At 45.4% G+C, this 15938-nt stretch overlaps 1 long non-coding RNA gene across 1 annotated transcript in view; it reads left to right on the top strand.

The window, feature by feature from the left end:
• The window catches only part of LOC147667150 (uncharacterized), a 68248-nt gene that overhangs the window by 33042 nt on the left and 19268 nt on the right, over window positions 1-15938 (top strand). The window contains exons 2-3 of the long non-coding RNA XR_015304495.1: window positions 1784-1854; window positions 2235-2267. This is a non-coding gene — a long non-coding RNA (uncharacterized LOC147667150). The remainder of the gene's footprint in view (window positions 1-1783; window positions 1855-2234; window positions 2268-15938) is intronic.

The raw sequence follows: 15938 nt of genomic DNA, 5'->3' as shown, positions 1-15938 counted from the left end.
GCAAAGGTTGTCTGCTAGTTGCGCTTACAGCTAACTAAAAGTACATGTTTGCTTTATCACACAAGTGTGGTCACATAGAAGTTTCTTTGAAATAATAGAAAATATGGCAAAGTTGCCTAAAAAGACTGTTTCCTTCGTAACGATTGCTAAGATAGAATGCTAAGTTTTATCTTTTCAATGAATAGCATTAGTAATTAGGTTGTCTGGTGAAATCACAACTTCCCCTCTACCATACTGCCAGTTATTAATCTTGGACGAGTATAGTCTGCTTCACAACAGGGATTCTTTGGTCTCATCATTGGAAGTGTTTTTATATCGTACATGACAAAGCAGGCTGCCTCTTGTGTTGCACCTCATAAATGTTGATACTCCAAGTTTAATTTCCATCTCGTCCCTTCCTAAGACTCAAGTGTGAGTCCAGTTGCAAATAAGTCTTTCTGCTGTTAAAGCTCACTCTTGGCATCACCCATTAGCATGCAGGTGGGGTTGCTACAATACTGTAAACACAGGACAGTTGCTAACCTTTTCACTGCCAGTGCAAAGACTTTAAGTGTGGGGAAAAAGTTCTTCGTGCAACACCTGTGTCATTACCATGTAATGTAATGTAATATAAACTCACACTTGTATAGCGCTACTATCGCTCCAACGAGCATCTTGGCGCTCACCATTGATGAGGATGGCATATAAAATAGTGTGGCCCAAACAAAGTGCCCTTGGTAATCCGAGGGACTGTGAAATGCTTATTTCTTGAAACAGAAGCAGCTTCCTCCCACAATATTCCAATTCTGTGAGGTGAGGGGGCTCTGTGCCACTAAACGGTGTTGGGCACCAGACCCTGCTGATAGAGTACCTAGCAAATGGTGTTACCAGACCAATCTGACTAATGCTCTTCACCGATGGATCCTAGAGGAAGGGGGTAGCGCAAGTGGAAAACAGTGAGGAATGTGCCTAGCGCGATGGGAGCACATAGAAATCTATGAAGAGGGGGATTCAGGAGGTGAGAATGAGAGCGATTTACATTGTAATCTCGTGTTTCAAGAAATGGCAGCCCATAGTATTATAGAATACAAATTCGGAATCCTTAAAGCCTGTACTGCACCAGTCTTCTTGATTACATTTTTTGTAACCCCATGTCAATTTAGCTTTGGGTGTTTTTTGTTCAACTGCAATGTGAGTAACAAAGCAGCTTTAAATGTAAGGATTACTAATTTAACTTGCTTGAATAATCTGTTCATTTAAGATTGCGAATGTAGCTGTGGGGTAGTGGGCAAGTTGTTGTACATCAATTTGTTCTTGCGTCATGGTAAAATTGTAGTGAGTAAAGTATTTGCCAATATACAAGCACTCTTAAGCACCCTCAACCGGTCTGCTCCACCTCTGACCTTTCTACTAGTAAATATCCTGCACAATGACCCCAGATAACCTGAAGTCAAACTGTCCGTACCGAAGGTACCAGCCATACTAAATTGTTATGTTCTACTGTATATTAATCCATGCGTTTATCAGGCATAATAAGCACGCCTCTCGTAAATTATGTATGTTACATGATATACATTTTGGACAATGCTATGTCTAGAGTATTTCTGTATGCAGTCCTCAACTTGATCTTTTGCGGAGTAAAATTACATTTTTTAATGTGTGACAATCATTGTAATTTGGGCTGAATTTTATAAAGCAGTGTTGGTAGCCAACATTTTAGTCCTTTGCATACCAGAAGAGAGAGATGTCTTTTGCCACTCACTACATCAATGAAGATACCATTTGTTATGTTCCTTCTCTTTAGGGGTTTAAAATGTCTTCCTGGGTTAAGGTCACTCGGGGACGGACTCAAAAGCCACCTGCCGTGGAGAAAAGGTGAGTAATCCATGTTTGATGATTTTAATGTGTGTTATATCAGTTTGTATCCATCTTAACTATTTTGGCCTTTTCATTATAAAATAAAAATTATTCTTCCTATTGCTATACACCGATAAAGCACTATGCATGAAACAATGCCACAGTCCCATGGCGTGCAGTTTCGTTATGTGCTTACTTTGTGAAGAAAAAGTTCCAAAATCGAGAATGTTGATGTCTATTTCTTGCTCCATCCTGTTTTTGTTATCTCAAAATAGAAATTTGATGCTTGAAATGATTGTCATATACATGTAATAGCCTAATCTCCACAATAGTTGTGTTCCTGAACTGAAGCTTGAAGCAGTGCTTGACATACGCCATATTTGTTTCTTTCATTTCAGGCCTAGACCTGGATGGATTCCACGGCTTCTTGAGTAAGTGTCTGAGATCCAGCCGCGATTTAAAAATTATACTTAGTACAGCTTTACACGAGCGCCTAGATAACCTACTTGACACCAGGAACGATTTTTTTGCCCCCTCATGTTGTGCTTAACCTCGTCCCTCAAATGACCAGCAACAGACTTTCTGTGGTCCCCTTCCCCACAGGGTAGATAATAAGTCTATAACACCAATCTGTCCTGGTGGGAGGGGCAAAAAGCCCAGTAGACATATGCAAGTTTTTTTTTTTATTGCTATAAGGTGTGGGGGTGGCCTGCCTGCACATTGAGCCTAGCCTCCACCTCCAACATGAGCCCGGGGACTAAAGGATCCCCCGTCTTTTTGACAAGATGGGTAATTCTGATTTTGTATTTTTTTTTTTATTGTATTCATATGGGTAGCAGAGTTGAGCAAAGTTCCAAAATCATCCAAGTTTTATCCTGAACTGCAGCACTTTTTAGGCGCAGGTCCGCTGCCACCTGGGGAAACCTACCAAACCCAGACATTTCTGAAAACTAGACATCTAGTGTGGCACGCCTCCCGTGGATCCCACAAAGTTTTCTTGCGTACAATGCCCTGCAAACTTCAAACTTAGCCTAAAACTGCACATTTCCACAAAATACCTACCGCCCAGCGTTCCCCACTTGTCTTGAAAAAATTCTACCCCTCTTGTGTGCCATGGCCCAATGCCCTCGACAGGCACATATCAAACCAGGATCAATGAGAGCTGCTTCATTTGACTCAAATTAGCCATGCTTGTGGCTTGGCATATCACCCTTGACTCACCTGACAAGTTTAAAAAAATGTACAGGGTTGCTAGGCTTCCATAGATCCTGGCTGAGCTAGGGTCCAAAATCCACAGCTACCCACTTTGCAAAATCACATTTGTTTTGGGTAGAAATATGTGATGTATCCATGTTGCAATTTGGGCTGTTTACTGTTGCGGGAAGGAGGCCTACCCTCACAGGTGAGTTACCATTTTCATTAGAATACTTGGGGGGGACTGCCGGGTAGAAGAAAGTTTGTGGTTCTCCACAAATTCCAGAACTTCCCATCCCTGAAATGTGAGGAAAATGTGGGTTTTTTAATTTTTTTGTCAGTCGGATGCCTGCAAGAGATTCTAGATAAACCAATCTGGTGAGAGCCATGCAAGTCCCATGGATTCCCATAGGTGTCTAGTTTTAAAAAATAAACTTGTTTGCTAGGTTGAGCTCGGACTAAATTCCATAACTACCCACTTTGGAAAAGGCAGGTTAGTTTTGAGTGTACAAAACGTGATACATCCATGTTGAGTTTAGGGCCACTACCTATTGCTGGCACTAGGCCTAAATGTAAGCAGTGTGTGAATTGCCCATACTCTATACACAATAAAAACCATGGTATGGTGCAGCTCAGTTTTTGATCTACACATCACCCCTTGCAGAATTCAGAATTTTGTCTACTTTTCAGAAATCTATAGCTTTCCTGGATCCCCTATGGGTTTCACACTGGCTTCCACCATAAATTGGAAGTATGTTGAAAGCACAAAAAATAGAAAATATGGGCTGCCACTTTGAAAAATGCCAAAATGGGGTAAAAGAATCCGTTTTTTGATTCAGCTCTGTATGTTCCTGAAAGCTGGGGACTTTAGCACATCAAACTGTTTGTTGATGTCATTTTGATGAAGAAGAGAAAACTGGCACTGCTATCCAGTACCTCAGCCTCAAAAAAGCTTATCACTTGGGTTTTTTTTTGGGGGGGGGGAACCCTAGCAGCAAAAGGGTTACTTGCTTATGTACATTCTTGTACGCCAGCATTTACTCCTTTTTGTACATTTTATTTTATTTTTTACAGTTGAAGTAGGATAATTGTGGGGTTTTCATTTGCTGTAAGTTTATATTGTACTGTTATTTTTAGAATCCTTTCTAGGCTCATGGGGCTTCCCAAGCTGTAGGTGAGGTGTCGGAGCTACTTTTCAGTAAAGGTATAACATTTTGAAGTTTTTTTCGCAAAATGTACATGCATGCCCTTTCTCTCACATGCAAATGCAAGTTTAACCAACCATGGGTGGTTATTACTTTGATTTACACGCCCTTTAGGCCTTTAGCTATCATTCATCAGAAAGATTGGAACAATACCAACAAAACAACTGTTATCGTGCGGAGGTTAAGGGAAAAGTAGTACTGTTTTACACAAAAGGCAGAAGCCAGTATTTTTTTTTCTAGGGTGAACTGTGTATGACATGGGTTCATGTGGCGCTTGCTTTTGACTATGGTGTTGAACCTATATAAGGTTGACTTACTTGCTTTTTGTTTTCTGCAACTCCGCTTACTAGAACTTAAATCAAACACTGGAAAATCCAATAGACCTTGCTTAAATGTGCTTATGATTGCAAATACATTAAAGCCAGTGGGCCAGCTGTCATCGCCATGGCTTGTTTAAAAACTTTGGTCTGGTGATGCTGTGTGGCCAACACAGTGCTTGCCTATACCCCTGGAAATAGTCCCCCCCCCCCCCCCACTGCTTTTACCTACCTGTAAACGGTGCATCTTAAATCACCCCCAGTCTTTATTGGGTAACACCGGACTCCGAATTTGACGTCTGCACCATGCCACCCATGTGTCGCTGGTGGTGCAGTATTGGTGCTAACTTGGACCGTGCCTTCTGTTGACCTGAAACCCTGAAGAATAGATTTGTAAGTTGTGTACTTACCTACAAAACTGGTTTCTTGTTTTCTTCCCGTAGGTTAACATCATGAAGTATTTCTCATGAAAAACGTACACACTTTTGAATGTAGATCTTGGTTTTAAAATAAACCTAAAAAGAAGAGTATTTTTCGAAAATTGGTGTGGCTGTCCTCTTTTTGTTGTGTGTCATTTATTAATCACGGTGTGTATAAGAAATGCCTTGCACTCCTCTGTGTTAGGCCTAAGGCTGCTCGACAAAACTACCGAGCACTTTGGGTTTGCATAGAAGCCCTGTACACCTCTGGAGGAATCGCTGGAGTCTTTACATGATAATACCAATTATTGGTATATCACATAAATAGCCAGCTTCCTACATTGGTGGTGCAGCGGTGGGATACAAGACTCAGCATTTTCTGTACCACTTGATTGAGAAGTGATTTCCCCCACTGTTGAGAAATTAAGTCTGTAAAGTAGTTGGGCCTTTTGAGGTCCATAGCATTTTGACTGTAAGTTCCATAATACGTTTTAGGCTAGTTTAAACACCCATTTCTGAGATCCCAGGGACCTCCTAGGAGTTCAACCTTGGCCCCCTATGCACATCTGAAAGTTCCACAACTCCAAAGAGCTGTGTCAAGGCAGCAAACTTGCCATGGGTCTTAAACCCACAAAGGCCCTTCAGCAGCAGTTGCTGGCAGAGAATGACAAAGCCCTGAGAAGTCCTGAACAGTGTCCTAGAGGAGGTAGATAATGATCTCCAGAAACTGGCCAAAAGGATAGCCTTGGAGGATGAACTCCAGGCCATAGAAAAAGAGCTGAGATGGGCTTAGAACACATCTCTGGTGACAGCACAATAATAAATAGGAATGGAAGTCAATCTTTTGACCCTAGAATCCCCAAAAGGAGTGTCCAAAATACGTTGAGGGTGGTGATAGTACCAAGTGGTTCATTTCTTTTGAGAGGGCCTGTCTTAGCTGACCTACTATTAAGAAGAAAAAGGGAACCCACTCGGTAAGCAAGGACCAAGGGTATTGGTAATATCGGTCTACAAAGGTCCTTGACAGGAAACAGAATGCACAGACTTAAAATAATTATAGGCCACAATCTGCACTATAGTAACTAAGGTGTCCAGCCGGACCCTGAATTTAATCAATGGCAAGAATAGAAAACATTTAAAAACCACATGTATGTAGTGGGACACAATCCTGTATCCACAACAAACAACAAGGCTAGACAAACAGTATGCAAGGGTAAGAGGTTTAACAGGCAATTTTACAATTTATGAGAAGCTAGTGCAAGAATAGAAAGAATCAATCTAGCTTTACTCTTGTAGTAAAAACGCATTTATGTCACACAGTGGGCAACTAGTGTTTAAACTACAACAACTGACCGACGGCGTTTCGATCCTATAAAAATGAAGGATCATAATCAGGACAACCAATGCATTGCCTACTATGCAAGCCTGTGAATAGAATGGGAAAACAAAAAACAGAAAGGACATTTGTTTAAATTCTTAATTCATCCTACAGTACATAGCATAAAGAGATTTCACGCCATGCCTTAAGGTGGAAACACTGTCTACGTGCAGGTGAGTGCAAAAACCGGTGACATTCATCCATAGTATCTTACTAGTGATCTAACAACCAGTGAATAGGGTACCGTGTTTGACATAGGAGGGGGAGGGCGGGAAGGCTAAGGATTACCTATTTACAGGAAGAAGTACATGGAAGCCGGGGATGGCTGAAGCTAGAGGATATCTTAATCTTGGTTCCAGTGGGCACTGATGGCTCGGCTGGGAGGGCAGAGCAAGACCTCTGGTAACTGCATGAGGGGTACCTTCATATTAATGAAAGGTCTTATGCTGGAAGAAGTTATTGATACTGTCAAGGTATAGGGGGCTCACCTGGGTAAAATGGAAAGCCAAACGTCCGATTGCGCCGCTGTGGTAATACAGCAGGATGGACCGTGGTGGAGAATCTAAGGAAGGCATCTAGCTAGGAATGAGCCTAAAGACGGGGATGGTAAGTCTAAAAATTAATGGCAACAGCGCTTACCCACGTGCAATTACGATTCCAAGGGGTTGCAGCTGGAAACATGAGATGATGGACGCCCTAGTTAAGGCGAGCCTGTGAGGAAAGGAAGGGAATAATCAGCCTGGACTCCATGGGGCTTGCAAGTGATAGTGACAGGTAGGACCAGCGAAGGTTAGGGGTGCTTACCTAGATAAGAGAACATGCAATGCGTCCCGTCTAGTGGCGCCGCTGCGGTCAGAGGAAAGGTGATAGGAATCCCTAGAGGAAAAGGGTGACCAGATTAGGTTTGAGCCTGGGGACAGGGTAGTCGGTGTTGGGCAGGAGGAGGCGGTGGCGCTTACCGGCGTGTATTATTGGTTCAACCCAGATACGTTATTGATGGGCGCAATAGAGGTTACCGCCCGAAATCAAGGCTGGACCTGTAAAAATGAAATTATGTCAGCAATAGTACGAAGAGCTTGTGAATGAAGCTCACGTGTCAGGGGTAGCAAGGAGAGAACTGCGCTTACCTCCGTGTTCGCAATGGAACAGCAGTAAACGCCTGGCGGGCAGTATCGCACCGGTCAGGCGCCGGGTTGCACGCGTGAAGCATAGAAATAGTGTCGGCCATATTGGATGGGGCTAGTACCCACACGGCGGTCGACTCTGGCAGCCATTTTATTGTGGGATAAGGGTTTCGAGAGGGCGGCCATCTTGGAGTGGGGTAAAATTCCGACGCAGTGAGGGGAGGTGACTGGCACTAAATTAAATTCATAGATTAAAATGATGGCGCTGTGAGTGAATAACATTAGTTTGAACAGATTCTTAAGGAAACTGTGTTCAATTTGACCATAGACGTGACATCAGAAAGATACACCTTATTAGATCATGACAGCTTGGTAATGTACTTGATCAACAAGTAGCCTGTTGGAGAAGAAGGCTTCATGTTCATTGCAATTCAGTCTATTCCTGATACTGTCCATGAGTAGAATCCTTTTCAATTCCTCTCTATTTAGTAGATGCACAATATCTCCTCCACGGGGTGGCAATTTCACTGATTTGAGGACAGTCCATTTCAAATCATTGTCACTGTGTCCCTTTTCCATAAAATGGTCCACTAGGGGAGCGTTGGGGGTTTTGCAGCAAATTCTACTGCGGTGTTGGCCTATCCTGGTTTTTATCTTTTGTTTGGTTTGACCAACATATACAAGCTTGCATGGACACTGGATCAAATAAATCACATCACTGCTGTTGCAATTGGTGAAAGTTTTACAGTTGATGGTGACATTGTTAAAAATAAACATTTTACCTTCTATAGTGAAGTCACACGATCCACATTTTGCATGACCAACAAGCGGTGTTTGGTTCCAAAGAGAATTTATCGTGTCTCGTGTAGGGGGACTAGGGAGTGCAGCCCTGACCAGATGGTCCTTTAGATTAGAACTTTTCTTAAATACAAACAAGGGTCGATCATTGTGCAGAGTACCAGCATTAAGTATAGGCCAGTGTTTGATTATACTTTTTTTCAAGGCATTGGACACAGATGAAAATGTAGTCACAGAAGCTATTCTATTATTGGATTCATTTTCTTTATCTTTAGGGCAGAGCAGAACCTCTTTAGGACAATACCAGGCACGTTTTACTGCTCTCCTGACGAGTCTTCTGGGTAGCCCCTGTCTTTTAGTTTGTTAGATAGGACTGCGGCTTCCCTGAAGTAATCCTCTTTTGCGAAGCAATTCTGTCTAATGCGGAGTAATTGTGAATAGGGTAGGGAGTCCCTTAGCGCTCTAGGGTGATTGCCATTATATCTGTGTGTTCCTTTTAGTAGGTTTGCGGTATAATTTAGTGTGTATTGAGCCTTCAGAGTGATAGATGGTAAGGTCTAGAAAGGGAATAGACTCTGCATCAACTGTGCTGGTGAATGTGAGTCCACAGCAATTGTTGTTGAGCCAATGGATAAACTGATTCAGTCTGTCAAGGTCATTATTCCAGATTAAGAAAATATCGTCGATGTAACGTCTCCAAATGGAGATGGCAGAAGAAAATGGATTGGAGGGACTCCGTATGGTGTCAGTCTCAATTTTGTCCATAAAGAGTATGGCCAAATTGGGGGCAAAAATAGCCCCCATAGAAGTCCCCTTGACTTGTTGGTAGTATTGTTGCTGGAATGCAAAGAAATTTCTTGTCCAGCAAATTTCCAACAATTGGAGAATGAAAACGGAAGGTACCCGATGTGGTCTGGGCCTGTTTTCAAGAATGTCCCGTATAACCAAGAGGGCTGCAGTCTGGGGGATGTTCGTGTACAAGGACTCAACCTCCATTGTACACAATACCTGATCTCCCACAGAGAAGGGTGTCTCTTCAATCGGGTTCACCATGGCCATGTTATCCCTTATGTAACAATGGGTGACTGGTACAAAATCTTTAATAAAGAAATTCACATAATGCCCAATGGGCTCAAGAATGGAGCCACACCCGGATACTATAGGCCTACCCGGTGGTTTAAAGACACATTTGTGGACCTTCGGGAGGGTGTAAATTACAGGCATTCTTAGTGATTTGATGTTCAGAAATTGGAATTCCTTTGAACTAATAATTCCCAACTCTAAGGCCTCTCTAGTCATTTTAGAAATAAGACTCTAAGTCCTTAGTAAGGTTGGTGGGGAGCCTCATATAGTGATCGGTGTTAGCTAATTGTCTAAGAATTTCCTTGGTATATGCATCTGTTTTGTAAGACAATGCCTCCACCCTTGTCCGCACTTTTGATGATTAGTGTGTCAATATTTTTCAATGATTGAATGGCTTTCTTTTCTTCCATTGGCAAATTGTATGGAATGAATTTTTTGGTTTCCTTCAGCGCATTAAGCTCTTTGGTCACCATTTTTAGGTCGAGGGACCGTTAAGCTGCGAAGCAGCTTCCGGTCCGGAGAATTAATGTAATCTAGTGGGGCTTCAGAACCCGCCTCCCTGCCCTGTCTCTCCACCATTGGCTGACTTCCTAACCGGAGGCCAGCCATTGGAGGAGAGAGCCGTCCCTCCAAAGAAGCTCCCTCTTTTTCGGATTCGGGGGCGTGATTTTTTGCATTCTTTAGCCCTGTGACGTCGTCTGTCACTCAGGGCGCAATAAACACGACCCGAATCTGAAAATGGCGGCGCTTTTCTTAAGGCCAATTCACAACAGCCGCCCCAACCTGGCAGTCTGTGTGCCCAAGAGTACACATCGCGCCTCTCGTTTTCTGCTGCCCACCGCAAATCGAAGGGGACGTCCACCGCTGCCCATCTGCGCCCCACGCACCCAGGAGCAGTGAGTCAGGACGCAGACCTCACCAACGTTGTGCTTTGGTTTTCTGCTTCTTCCCGGCACACAAAGTGCCCCCTGCGAGGCGCCGAGACACCCCCCCCCCCCCCCCCCCCCCCCTGAGTGCAGGCAGAGACCGAGGCAACACCAGCGAGGAGCAGACGGCATGTGCTGATCGCGCTGCCCGCGAGGAGAGCTGGAAATCGGCCAGCGGCATTGAGGCAAGCTCACTGCTCATTTTTAGCAGGGCCGAGTAATCGAGGTAAAATACCCTTTCTTATTTCACAGACGTACCCCACACAAAACACGTCCCACTGCCTGGAGCGCACATTCATCTCCCGAACATTGAATGTGGCAAATTACGCAATTTTCCCCCTCTTTCCCCTGCTTCATACACACGTTTCCAGGCTTTTCCCCCCTCCCGCTGTCTTTTGTGAGTTGATAGACACGGCATTAAATTGGATTTTGTATCAATCATTATTAAAATGTGAAGTGTCGGTCACAGGGCCCACATCTCGGGCCGTTAGCTAAATCGCAACCCTCTTGATTATCCCAAATTACTGCTGGGCTCTGGAGAGGTGAGCAGTTTAGCCAATTATTGGCATTTCAGGCGGATTTGCAGGTGATTAGCTCTTGGTGGAAGCCAGTCTCGGTGAGGCCTTTGAAGAAGCGGCTCGTGTAATTCTTGCAGCGGAGAGGTAGGGAGAGACGCGGCTAATGACAGCTGGGTCACCAGGGTGATGCAGCCTGTGCGGTGGGCTTTTTGGGTTTAGCAAACAGGACTCCTGCAATAACAAGTGCGTCACTCACCCGCCATGCATAATCCCGGCTTTGGAGGATTGCCACAGATGCTAACAGCTCAATTAAAGTGTAACCCTTTGTATAACCCGGAGCCGGCAGGGGGACAGAAATATCGCCAACAAGACAGACAGGAGGGGGGCCGCAATGGAGGCCGTCCCAGCGAGGAGGGCCGGGGCGCAGGCTAGCACTTCATCTGGAGCGGGGAAAGGCCCAGTGGAATAGGAGTGCCTTCTGCCAGAGGCGTTCAATGAATGGGCCCTCGATTGGAACATTTTCGCGTCTTCCTGGATAGGTACATCTAACAACCCATTGCTGTGCACTCACCTGTATGTGCCCGTGTGAAAGGTTCTGGCCGGTTGTTATGGAGCAAATAAGCCCCCATGTACAGCTAAACCCCGTATCAGGCCTGTGGTATAGAACAACGGCTACCAAATGTAATTAATATTAAGCTGCCTTGATAATTCTATAGCAGAACGTTGGCCCTGTGCAGGATTTGTGTGTGCGCATGAGCCTGTGCAGTATTTGTGTGTGCGCTTGAGCCTGTGGAGTATTTGTGTGCGCGCTTTAGCCTGCGCAGTATTTCTGTGTTTTGTGCCTGTGTAGTACTTTTGCAAGTGTGTGAACGTGAGCCTCTGAAGTATTTCTGTAAGTGTGCGTGTGAGCCTGTGTGAAGTGTTTGTGTGTGTGTGTGTGTGTGTGTGTGTGTGCGCGTGTGAGCCTGGGCAGTATTTGTGTGTGCGCGTGAGCCTGGGCAGTATTTGTGTGTGCGCGTGAGCCTGTGCAGTATTTGTGTGTGCGCCTGAGCCTGTGCAGTATTTGTGTGTGCGCCTGAGCCTGTGCAGTATTTGTGTGTGCGCCTGAGCCTGTGCAGTATTTCTGTGTTTTGTGCGTGGGCCAGTGTAGTATTTCTGCAAGTGTGTGAACGTGAGCCTCTGAAGTATTTCTGTCTGTGTGTGCGTGAACCTGTGCAATATTTGAGTAAGTGTGTTCATGCGAGTCATTGCAGTATTTTTATTATCTCTGAAAAGTGCTGGCGATGCGGTGAATTTTTGGGTTCGATGAGGCAGGATCGGGTACGGCCGTGGGGGAAGATTAGTCCTAAATATGTACTTAAAAAGAAGAAGAAAAAAAGTCAGCAGATACTCAGTCTCCCCCAAAAACGAACTGTCCGTGTTCCCGTTTTTGTGCCTCTGGGCTCCCCTGTCCGTGTTCCCGTTTTTGTGCCTCTGGGCTCCCCTGTCCGTGTTCCAGTTTTTGTACCTCTGTGTGGGTGGCTTTGTGTGTGTGGCTCTGTGTGGGTGTAAATGCAATAGGTCATGCATTTGCGAGCGATTATGCTATTGGCATTGTAAATGACAATGCCATTTATATAACGATTAAGCTATTGGCAATGTAAATGACTGCCATTTATTTATGATTTTAAAAAGAAGTTATGAGCAATGCTAATAGCTCTACCTTTAATAATGCAGAGACCATTGCATTGTAAATGCTTGTTTTCAAAAGTAATTACTTCTGGAGGAACCATCCCTGCTGTAGGAGAGAAGGTGGAAGGTGGTCTAAAGGGATTGTTTGCAATAGCCAAGGGTGTCTGGTTTATTTGAAAGAAAGCTTCTAGACTAATCCTCCGAAAAAATCTGAGGATTTCCGTCTGTAATTCAAGAAAGTCGGTGCGTATGGTGGGCACGAAAGAGAGTCCCTTGCTGAGAAGTGACGTTTCGGCAGCGGACAAATTATGAGTAGATAGATTAAAGATGGGGATGAACAGTATTGAACAGTTTTCAATGCAGTGAAAAAAGTCCTGGATCAGCATATTTGCTGCATTAGAAACTTATATATACAAAGTCTCCCATGTGTCATATAAACAAGGATTGAGCATCAAGAAATCATTGAATACTGTTAAGTTTAATCAAAATTGAATAATTGAGCTACCTTTGTTATTCAACAAGGACTAAGCTGTGCGTCTGGTTTTACGAGTGTGATGTCACTCCCACCATGTGATGTGTTAGAAGACTTGTCCACAGGAAGCTGTGGAGTGCTATCCTATGTGAAGTGTTCTATGGAAAGTGCAGGGATAAACTGACCCTTGACCCTGGCCCTTCCCCGTGGTCTTTGTTTTTGACAAAGGCGTCCCTCCATTTTTGCTGGTTCGTTTTGGCGGCTGAGTTTTGGTGGCTCAGGCTGCGTTGAGTCGTGAAGAGGAGAGAGGGATGCACACATTGGGGCAGCCTGCGGTTTCCCTCCTGCCCCAGCTGCTGCAGGGCCCTGTCTCTAACCCCGCCTGTGCAGTGGACATTTGGGCAGTGGGGACTAATCCTGCTGCTGGCATTTGGCAACCAGGTTCTGGAGCCGGGTAGGACAGCCGGGAATGCAGGAGCGCTGAGCTGATTTAGGAGCTGCATTTGTGCGTGACAGCGTGGCTGCCAGGAGAAACCGTGCAACCAAGCCATTGCCACTGCCATTCTGGTGCCATGTCCCCGTTGGTCTTTCTTCTCTTGAGGTGTTGGGGGGGGGGGGGCGGCTGGTAAAAAGCTGGCGAGGAGTACATTCAAATAACAATAAATCAACTAACTATATAACTACAAGAGGAAGGCACCAGTGGATTGTGGGGCTGGTGAGACTGGTGTGCTTGAAGTTGGTATTGCCTGGCTCCTAATACCCAAAGCAGGCCAAACACAGCTAACCGCGCTAAATTCTGCTAAGTTGCCCTAATTCCAAAAGACCCAAGATAAGACAGTCGGAGCAAGCAGAGCAGAGGACAGCATGAGGTCAGGTCGCGTCCGGGGGAATACAATGGTCAAAAAAGAGACAAAGAAACGAAAGCGTATAACCAGGAGGCCAGGGACGAAACCTCACCAGAAACTGGTCTGGCAACCCAGAAAAACTGCTCCCTTCTAGAAATACCTGTGTATATGGAGACACCTCTTGGTTAAAGAAGAGTGGGGAAACACCACATTTAGAGATAAGCAATAAATTAATAAAAAAGCAATTTTCTCATCAACCAAAAATCTTTACAAAATTCTACTTTCTACAAAACCCGGGGAACACTCTACTATCAAGCACCAGAGCGGTGTCATGCCTTCAATCACCTCTTCAGCCTCTACAATTAAATCAATCATCACAACTTACGGAAGAACTAAAACCAATTTATGAAAGGAGAAGTCTAGATACTAAAAGAAATGCTAGCACAGTAGCTACTAGCCCTTTACAAACAACATTAACTCCTCAACCCAGCAAAACACGGATAAGCATTGAAACTACAGGTAAAATACAAACTGGGAATGTAGACAATCCAAATACACAGGCAAAATGAGATAAGTAAGAGGCCCAACGACACCCAAGAAAAACAAGCACTGGCGTTGCCAATAGGTCTCGCATTAGGAAAGTGTGAGCTATTGGTATTGTAAATGACAATTTTTTTTTTTAATGTGTTGGCATTGAAAATATATAAATTAATAGCATTGTTATTTACAAAGCCAATAGCTTACACTTTCCTAATGCGAGTCCTATTGGCTATGGGAATGCTTGTTGTTAGCCAGCAAGGACAGTGCTGTTGTGGTGCTGAGTGATGCTGCTATGGTGCTCAGTGATGTGGTGGTGTCCCAGAGTGATGTGGTGGTGTCCCAGAGTGATGTGGTGGTGTCCCAGAGTGATGTGGTGGTGTCCCAGAGTGATGTGGTGGTGTCCGTGAGTGATGTGGTGGTGTCCGTGAGTGATGTGGTGGTGTCCCAGAGTGATGTGGTGGTGTCCCAGAGTGATGTGGTGGTGTCCGTGAGTGATGAGGTGGTGTCCGTGAGTGATGAGGTGGTGTCCGTGAGTGATGAGGTGGTGTCCGTGAGTGATGAGGTGGTGTCCGTGAGTGATGAGGTGGTGTCCGTGAGTGATGAGGTGGTGTCCGTGAGTGATGAGGTGGTGTCCCAGAGTGGTGTGGTGGTGTCCCTGAGTGGTGTGGTGGTGTACATCAGTGATGTGGTGGTGTCCCAGAGTGATGTGGTGGTGTCCCAGAGTGATGTGTTGGTGTCCCAGAGTGGTGTGTTGGTGTCCCAGAGTGGTGTGTTGGTGTCCCAGAGTGGTGTGTTGGTGTCCCAGAGTGGTGTGTTGGTGTCCCCGAGTGGTGTGGTGGTGTCCCCGAGTGGTGTGGTGGTGTCCCCGAGTGGTGCGGTGGTGTCCCTGAGTGGTGTGGTGGTGTCCCTGAGTAGTGTGGTGGTGTCCCTGAGACACACAGGTGGGGGGAGGGCAGCCGATCCGGGCTGACTCACCGGCGGACTAAATTTACACTAAATATTAGTGTATTGGGAAGAAAACTGTTTTTATTAATGATTTGTCAAATAAGATAGCATCGTTATTAGGAGCACCGCCAGTGCGGGAGGAACATTCTATTTACAATGAATCGGCTCTACGGCAGGTGTAGTATTGGCAATGAAACGTAGTGTTCCTTGATGCGCGGAGGGGGGTTTTAAGATACTGCAGGAGTCTGCAGGGAGGGCGCCGTGAGCTGGAGGTCTTGCGGGGGTGAGCGAGGGCTGAGGGGAAGGGTTATGACTGAGTCTGGGTAGTTAGAGGGGGAGCTGGGTAGTTTCCTAGGGTTATAGGGCGATGGCATCTGGTGTTTTGAAGGGTCCATGAAGAAACGGCGGAGTTCTGTGGTGGTCGGGATGAGGGGATGTGGCGGACAGTAAGGGGGTCTGAAGGAGAGGGCGAGCAGCCCGGGACGAGAGAGCTGCAACGCGAGGATGTGGATGACGGGGGGGGGGGTTGGTGGGAGTCTGCGATGATCAGGAGCGGGGGAGGGGGTCCTGGGGGCTTTGATGTGAGAGATAAATTAGGGCGGGGTGGACTCTGGCAGGGGAGGGAACATGGCCTGGAGAGAGGCCGAAGGGAAGCCGGATGGGGGCA

The sequence above is a fragment of the Lissotriton vulgaris genome, unplaced genomic scaffold (assembly GCF_964263255.1).
Source record: "Lissotriton vulgaris unplaced genomic scaffold, aLisVul1.2 SCAFFOLD_1797, whole genome shotgun sequence".
Lineage (NCBI taxonomy): Eukaryota > Metazoa > Chordata > Amphibia > Caudata > Salamandridae > Lissotriton > Lissotriton vulgaris.
Note: the sequence above shows the minus strand (reverse complement) of the source record. Positions and strands in the feature narration are given on the sequence as shown.